The sequence below is a fragment of the Anarhichas minor genome, unplaced genomic scaffold (assembly GCF_050575085.1).
Source record: "Anarhichas minor isolate MPS153535 unplaced genomic scaffold, ASM5057508v1 ptg000072l, whole genome shotgun sequence".
In the NCBI taxonomy this organism is placed as follows: domain Eukaryota; kingdom Metazoa; phylum Chordata; class Actinopteri; order Perciformes; family Anarhichadidae; genus Anarhichas; species Anarhichas minor.
In genome coordinates this window covers 198,440-206,812 of record NW_027466518.1, presented here as the reverse complement: position 1 = coordinate 206,812, position 8,373 = coordinate 198,440, and positions in this window count along the sequence as shown.

The window sequence follows — 8,373 nt, the reverse complement described above, 5'->3', positions numbered from 1 at the left end:
GGATGCTTTAGGGCGGGGCTTACTGTGATTGACAGGTCTCTACCAAGGAGTTGTCTGTTCTGAGAGTTGTCCATGTCTTTGTCTTACAACTTTCACCCTTTCAGTGTGTTTGCACTTCATGAAAGTTAATTGCAACATGTTAGTCGCCTAGAAGTGTTTTATTCAGTGTTTTTGTGTCTGGTTGCAAAAAAAACAAGATGGCGTCGGCCAAAATGCTTCAAAAAGGCTTCAAAACAGCAGTCCACAAAACCAATGGGTGACGTCACGGTGACTCTGTCTACTTGTTATACAGTAGGTCTTCGCTAGTTGATGACTTTTTAAAGTTTTATGATTTTATTTTTTTCTCTTGTGCTGAAAACATACCAGTATGTGACCACCAGAGGCAGTCTCAGAAAGACAAATGTAATAAAGATTAAATCTACACGTATGTTTTGTACCTCAGGTATCAGGCTGTATGTCTATTCAAGGGAGATTAATATTAAACTGATGTGTAAATGTGATCATTTCTGTTTCAAAAATACATTTTAATCATTTTTATTCAAGACCTCGATACTGGAGCATATCGAGACAATAACATCCTCATCTGAGACGCAAACATTTTACATTTCTTAGACACGTAATATCTATTCAGTCGTGGAATGAAACTCTTTTTTTATATAAGGGATTGATCAAAAACAAACACTGAAACATAAATGTGGAAATCATGTGTGCATTGAGATGTAGCCGTGCGAGGAAGGATATGAAGTCTGGCTTATACATATAAATATATATATATTAATAACAGCAGTGACTCATCGACTTGCCCCAAACAATCTGACAGATTCAAACTGTGTAACATTAAAAGTGGTTTCATTTCAGCGTAGAAGCTGCTGGCTCGGCACTTTGGCCGGAGAGGTGTTAAAGAGGCGAGGCAGATCTGTGCCGGCGTGAGTTACATGAGCTCCGGTACTTAGTGCGGCCGAGGATTTGGATGTAAGTAGGAGCAGAGTGATCCGGGGCAAGGGTGATGACTCAAGGCGGATTTGTGACACAGAAAATAGTTTATGAACATCCTCCGGGTGTTGGTTCAGGATTTCAACCACTTTCGGGAACAGAGCTTCAAACTGTTGCTTTTTTTTATGAGGAAAGAGTATTTCTAAACATTATTACTTTAATCAGTGTGTTCATCATTTAAATGAAACCAACACGCTGAATATTCATCCGAACACTTATCTTGAGATGACACTGAGCTGAAACATTACAAAAGGTAAAGCTTATTGAAATGATGCTTCATGTGGATGTTTCAGAAAAATAGTTTGTGATCTGTGCAAGTCCAGTACGACAAAAACATTTCACTAATAAGAGCTGAACGGTTTGATGTTGGAACATTAACATTAATTATGCAATTGCTCCTTTATTTGAAATGATGCTGTATGATTTTTAATCAGTGACAGCAATAACAGTAAAGTCTTTTGTTATTTCTTCAGTTGGTAGTTTGAGTTCCATCTTGTGTCTGTTGAGTAAAACACTGCAGGACGTCAGCTGTGATTTCTCTTTAAAAGCGGCCAAATTCAGAGCTTCAGATCTATGATTGAAGGATTGCTTCCACACGGCTCTCAACATGGCGGAAGGGAGGGTTTTAATGCCTTTATGGCAAATAAACAACGCAAAAATGCAAAATACAAAGCTGCGAATATTTCACATTAAGACTATTCATACAGGTTTTTGCACACAGAGAAACTACCAGCACCCTGTTGACCCAGATCAGCGCCTGACAGTCTGTCGGAGGTGAACTGTTGTACAGACTGAACCTACTGGAAGATATTTTATTGCGTTTCCTTTTAGTGACACGCTCTGAGTGAATCTGAGTTCCCTCTAACAGTAACAGTGTATATGTCTAGGGCTTTTATTGTGGAGGGTCAGAACAGAAGGAGAGGATCTGGTCTGCGCTGCCTTTGTCAGGGTTGAAAGTACTTTTGTCCTCCTCCAGACCTATAATCTGTATGTTTAAAATATTCACTCCAAAAACATTAAATAATATATATATTGACGTGTGAATTAATAGCATGAAAAAAACCACCCTCAGTGACTAAAAGCCTTAATACTGTAAACATATACAAACTCTCCTGACCTATTCATATGATTGAATCACTATTGTCAGCAATAACTGAGCTAATATTTACTTAACATAAAAATGTAGCAAATCGTTTAAAATATTCTAAATATTAGAAGAAGTGTCAGTTTTCCACGTCCAGCTGTCTGCTGCGTAGAAGCTCCTTCCACAGTTTCATCACTATGCGTTGTACTTTTGGCACGAGGCAACCGCAAGACAGGTGGCAAGTTATTTTAATAATTAGTAATAATATCATCCGCTCACACCCTTGCTACACACACACACACACACACACACACATGCACTTGTTCCATGGCAACACATGCTGATCAGTGCTCCCAGGGTGTCGGTGTGTCCCAGCATGCAGTTTGGAGGATCTAAAATAGGCCTCCTGCACAGCTGGGGCTGCAGGAATGGAGGGAGAAGTGGACGACCAGCTAGATCCTGTTTGCAAACACTCGTACCCGGAGCCGGCTTTGTGCGGTTGTCGCGCTTCGTGTGGTTTCTCCTCGTGCGGATTCATGCGGAGCCGCGCTTTTGAGATCCCCCTGGCAGCGTTCAAGGACGAGGTTCGGCTCACTGATCAAGTGCAGGAGTCGGCCTTCGTTGTGTAGCTGAACAATGTTGCACCTGTCTAACGGTTACAGACTATTCATTTGATCTGCATGTAGGGCAACTGCTATAAGACTCCAGAGTCATTCTTCCTGAGAAATTAATTTACTTGTCGTCAAATGAAAGATGTGAGAGCGGCTCTTGTAGGAGCTTCCCACTGGGAGGCAGTGCACACTTTGCTTTAACAAGTAGATGTGATGACGGGAGGATCCTCATCCTTGGAAGACACTATATGAAGTATTTTAGCTCCAAATTAAAATGGAAACTTTGATAAGATTATTCTTTGAAAATAAATCGATGAGTTATAGAAGGAAGGAACAAATCCTTTAATTCAAGCTAAATCTAAAAGAAACGTCTATTTTCCATCTGCTGTCCTACTCTTCATTCCCAGTGTTCTCACTCTGCTTCTTGAACAGAACTTTTTTGCTCTATTGATTTAACCCAGAGAGTTGAGTGGGAGGGGGGCGTTTCCACTTCAGATTTGGTATAATTTAGCGAGTGACTTCAACAAAAGGAGACGTTTTGTTTGAGTTAAAGAAATTACAACGGAACAATTAAAAATAAATCTTGAGCTGAACTTCCATTAACCTCGGCTCGGTTTGGGTTTCAGCTCTCCGGGCCCTGAGGATGGAGGCCCTTCATTTGATTTATATCATCCTCCTCTTTGCCTGAACTGGAAGTCGGGGGGAAAATTACATAGTTTCACTAAAAAATACTGCAGATTAAACCCCCTCCCCTTTTTCTGATGGAGGGAAATCTTCCCTCCCTGCTTCAAACCTTCCATTACTCAGTGCTGTAAATCTCCCAACAACGGATTAGATCAGCAGCAGCTGGAGGGATTGTTGTTTTCGTCGCTTTTGCTCTTTTCGATTGACAAAATAAAATGTAGCAGCCCCAAAGTCTCCGGCTCTAGATTGTGAACTCTGCTTCAGTAAAACACAGATCCTGAAACAGCTTCTCCGAGGAGCTTATGAATCGTTCTCAAGTGATTTAGTAGCGAGGGTTGAGGACAGGACACGGCTCGGTTTGTTTGAAAGCGGGAGACTGAATGTACTTTCATTTAGAGCCACAATTAATTCATGCAACAGATAAGAGCTTCTCTTCCCTCCAAAAGAGATGCTGTCAATTCTGTTGGCACAAAGAATATTATAGGTGAAAGGAAACGAGCTGACGATGAGCCTCTGGGGGAACCGGACCTCTGTGGCTCTGGTGTAGTCAGCGGGAACCCGGGACCAGACTTCCTCCTTGTGCTGCTCGTTGTTTACAGACCGATTGGGAACTTCCAACACAATCACATGCAGTTTATGAAATAGTCACCAAATGCAATCTATTGGTTTCGTGTAAGTGGACATGAATTGTCCGTTTTTTTTTTGGTTTTTTTGTGTGTCACGTTTTTTTGGGATGACGTTACACTAAAAACAAAAGTTAGGTTTATGCAACAAAACCACGAACAGTCAGGTTGAGGCAACGAAACCACTACGCTAAAACCACAACGTGGTGTTGAACACTTGTCTTCTGGTTGAAAGTCCTGTTTGCTGGACTCTTCACCTCCTGCCACCAAAAGTCGTCCTTTTGGATAAAGTACATAACTTGCTCTGACTGTTGCTTTAGTCACATGGATGTATTTCATTTTTGTATCCACCATGGACGAAGCTCCTCATTGACTTTCCATCGGCATTATTTCCACCCTGAGCGGCACGAAAAAGAAAAACTGGACAAAAGACAATTTTCACGAACTGCCTTGATACAGGGCTGAAACTTCAGATGAGAGACTGAAGTTGGAGTTGAGCGACGCCGTGTACGATGGTGGGTTCCCACATTGAATATGTTCAGCCTCCTTTTTCTCTCCACAAAGAGCACTTGAACGTGATTGGTCAATACCTCTCGGACTTCAAATAGAAACCAGAAGTCTTCTAAAGACAAAATCTTGTCCCGTCTGCATCCAACTACAGAATCTGTTTTAAAGAGATTAGAAAACGGATGAATCAAAACTCAACGCTGTACACAGAGAGAAAGAATCCCACAAGACACTAAATGTAGATGTGAGCACGGCCTGCGAGGATCACATGAAAGAATCTAAAGTAATGAATTCCTTTAAACACACAACAGTTCAAACCGTTACTTCCTGCTGCTCACTTGGAGCCATCAGAGCACAAAGTTGCTTACGGTTCAAATTAAAGCAAAAAGTATAAAAGCACGATGGCTGTTCACCTTCCGGTGATCACTGAGAGGAACTCGCAACACATGTCACTCTGGATTCGACTGCCAGCCACACGCAGTTCATCCACCTTTCTTTATACGCGTCTATATCGGCTCCTAAATCAACTGTGTTTACGCTGCGAGGGCCACACTGACGTGGATCAGAGGCCGGCCGCTGTGATTGCTGCGTACTGATGTAAACTCGGCTCTCCGTTGGTTCATGTTTCAGCCCCGGAGGCCGAAGTGGCAGCTCTGTGTCGAAACATAGAAATGCTGGCATTCCGACACACACACACACACACACACACACACTGACCACGGGGAAAGAAAGGAGGAGTGGGTCATGTCATCGGAGTTGGGGTCTAATTTAGGAAGGCTGAGTAGAACATAAATGTGTGTTCACTGGTCTGTCAGAGCATAACGAGCACAGAATGACATTTGGTGAAACTACGGCGCTGATGTCTTCATGTAGCCGAGGCCGTGTGTCTTTATCTCCTCTCCCTGCACATTGGGAATGTTGTTCGTCTCTTCTGAGTGCATTCATATCAATGAATATTTTCCACTGCTGTAGGTGGTATTTATGTGAAGATACAACACGGTCCCACTGCAGATCGTGAAATAGTCACTGATTGGTTTTGTGTATAGGGACACAAATATCAGGACGACATTACGCTGAAAACAAAAGTTCGGTTTTCGGCAACGGAACCAACAGTTACAGTTTACAGACCCAACCTCAGTGTTTACATGGTGTTACATTAAATCACGAACACAAAAGAAGCCTTAAATGCTGTTTCACGACGCCTTAACATATTAATTCAACAGCTTTCTGTTTCATATTAAGTATTTAGCAGCAACTGCTGTTTCTGTCTGTATTCTACATTTGACATTCCAGTGTTCATCTCTACGGCTAAAGCTTCTCCAACGTGACACTTGGTTCACCTCTCGGCACAGATTCCTGACTTTAATCTCCCGTATCTGATCATTGTGTCGATCCCGTTCCTCTGTTTACTCTGGAAACCGTTGCCTAAACCAAACTTCCAGACAATTCATCATTAATAATTCCTGCAGCTCCAGCACAGCTCTTCTTACCTCCTGCAGTCATGTAAAACTTTGTATACATTCTTCCTGCCAAAAGTGTGTGTGTGTGTGTGTGTGTGTGTGTGTGTGTGTGTGTGCGAGACACAGGTGCAGTTGGTGAGTACAGCGAGATGTCGTAGCCCACATGGAGTTGCGTTTCACCACACTTTGTCAAAGATGCAAATGAAGCAGTAAATCAACATTTCCCGCAGCGCTCTTATCTGTGATCACCGTCTTTGTGTCTCACTGACGAACACAAACACACCTTTGCTCCGCTGCTACCAGCAATGACGACACCTGTAGCGATGCTAATGTAGCTTCTGCTCCTGTTACAAAACAGTTCACCAAACACGGTGCAGGTTTTAGGAACATGCATTAGAACCTGAGGGAATGGAAAGATGTGGGCTTTCACCAGGCAGGGAGGGTGTAGAATACAACACCATCAAAGTCTGAGTTCTTATTGTCAACTTTAAATCCATCAACACCGACTTCACGAAGAAGCAAGAAGCTCGATGGAAGTGCACATTTTCAAATGATAAAGCATCAGCTTAAAGGCAACGTAAATTAAGATAATACAAACTATCATGTTGAGCCTGTTCTGAATGTAAATTGATGTCAAAATATGTCGCCATATTATAAATGGCCAGATAACGTGCGGGCTGCACTGCTGACTGTTTTATTGTGTTTCACTTTACAAAGAAACTTCAGTTTTTACTTTTAAACAACCGAACAAATCGGTAAATCGACACACGTCGGGTCAAATTAAACAGAGATTTTCTTGGAATGTCGTCCTGTCATAATCTCATCTATTCTTGTTGAAGGCAAAAAATAATATTAATAAAATAAATGGAAATAAGATAAAACAATTTACAATCAAGGATTTTAGTTTCATGTTCGGTGTTGATGGGATTCAGGAAGCTTTCGGTACCAAGTTTGAAATTTCAACTGGGAAAACTGCCGCATTAAAATGAGGATATCTTCCGGTCCCCTACTTTTTATTTTACATGTTTATTTGTGATTGGTTGAAAATCAACCTCTGTGGGGCTGAGTACTGCCTCTAACTGCTGAAGCGATCTGACAGCAGCCAGCTTGTCCACGTCTGCGGTGACAGCTCAGACTCGCTGGTTTCGTGACTCGTCAAGTGAGAAGGAAAACATGCAGACGTGATTTAGGTTCATAGTCTTCACTTGGCTGCTGGGACACGGATCATGTAGGCTACAACATCGCTGGCCTACACCGATGTGTGGATATGAAGACAACTGTTGGGGAAACATCTACGGCCTTCGTTGTATTTCCCTGCGTGGCAGAAGTGTCACAGATACATTCCAGTCATCTAATACAGTGAGAGGATAAAATAATTCATCATGACCTCGTATCGAGGTTAGGAATGTTCTGTGATGTCAATATTTGTAATTGGTGTGCGAGATATCTTACTGTTTAAGCCGTAAGCTGTCCTCTCGTATCACTGTTCCTCCCTTCACATTTCAGTGTGCATCCTAAAATAGACCGGACCACCACCGGGTCCTCATACAACGGTTCTTACATCCTACAAAAAGTTACAAATTTTTTCAGGATTTTTCCTGCAAAAGCTGGCAGCGCATATCAATTTTCACTCATTACATGCATACAGTCTTTTAAAAATACACTACCATCTTCACAGGAAAAGTTTTAGGCAGCAAAAACAGCTTAAGTTGGGCGTACGAACAGATTGTGCTTTGGATAACCACTGAAAACATCAATATGGACTTCTCGTTTCACACGGGGAACGAACAGCGGCCTCCTGACTGAACGTTGGCTCTTGGTTGGACACATCCATCGCTCTCCCGCTGTGTGATTTATCTGTGTTCATACTTCAAGATCACGTGGATAACATATGGAAATAAATATAGTGGTATATCTACCAATCATGCAACATCATTTTTCGTTGGAACTGCTACGAATGCCGGATGACACCAGCCTGCACACAACAGATGTGTTCTCACTCAGCTAAGGAAAACAATCAAATTAGAAGATCATTTAAAACGGGATGCATTTTTTTAAATGAGTGCATTCACTTGATTTACCGGCGACGCTTTGCTTTGCTCTGATGTTTTTAAAGGGAAATGATCAGTCGGAGGGCAATGTGAATATTTAGTGGCTTGACTCTGGGTGCTTCAGCACTTATCCCTCGTTTATCACAGACAGTCACAGAAACTGTCTCCGCTCGCATTTAGCAACACAATTTACCTTTTGCCACTTTGCATGCAGAGTCTATTTGTCACTTTAATCCGGGCGCCGCGCGTTCCGTCTTCCCTCAGTCGGCCGAGGCCGTCCGTCAACTCTGGGCTGCATTAGAGCTCTAACGAGGATCAGAGGCGCGCTCTTCACTAAGATGCATGAGCGCACGTGAACAT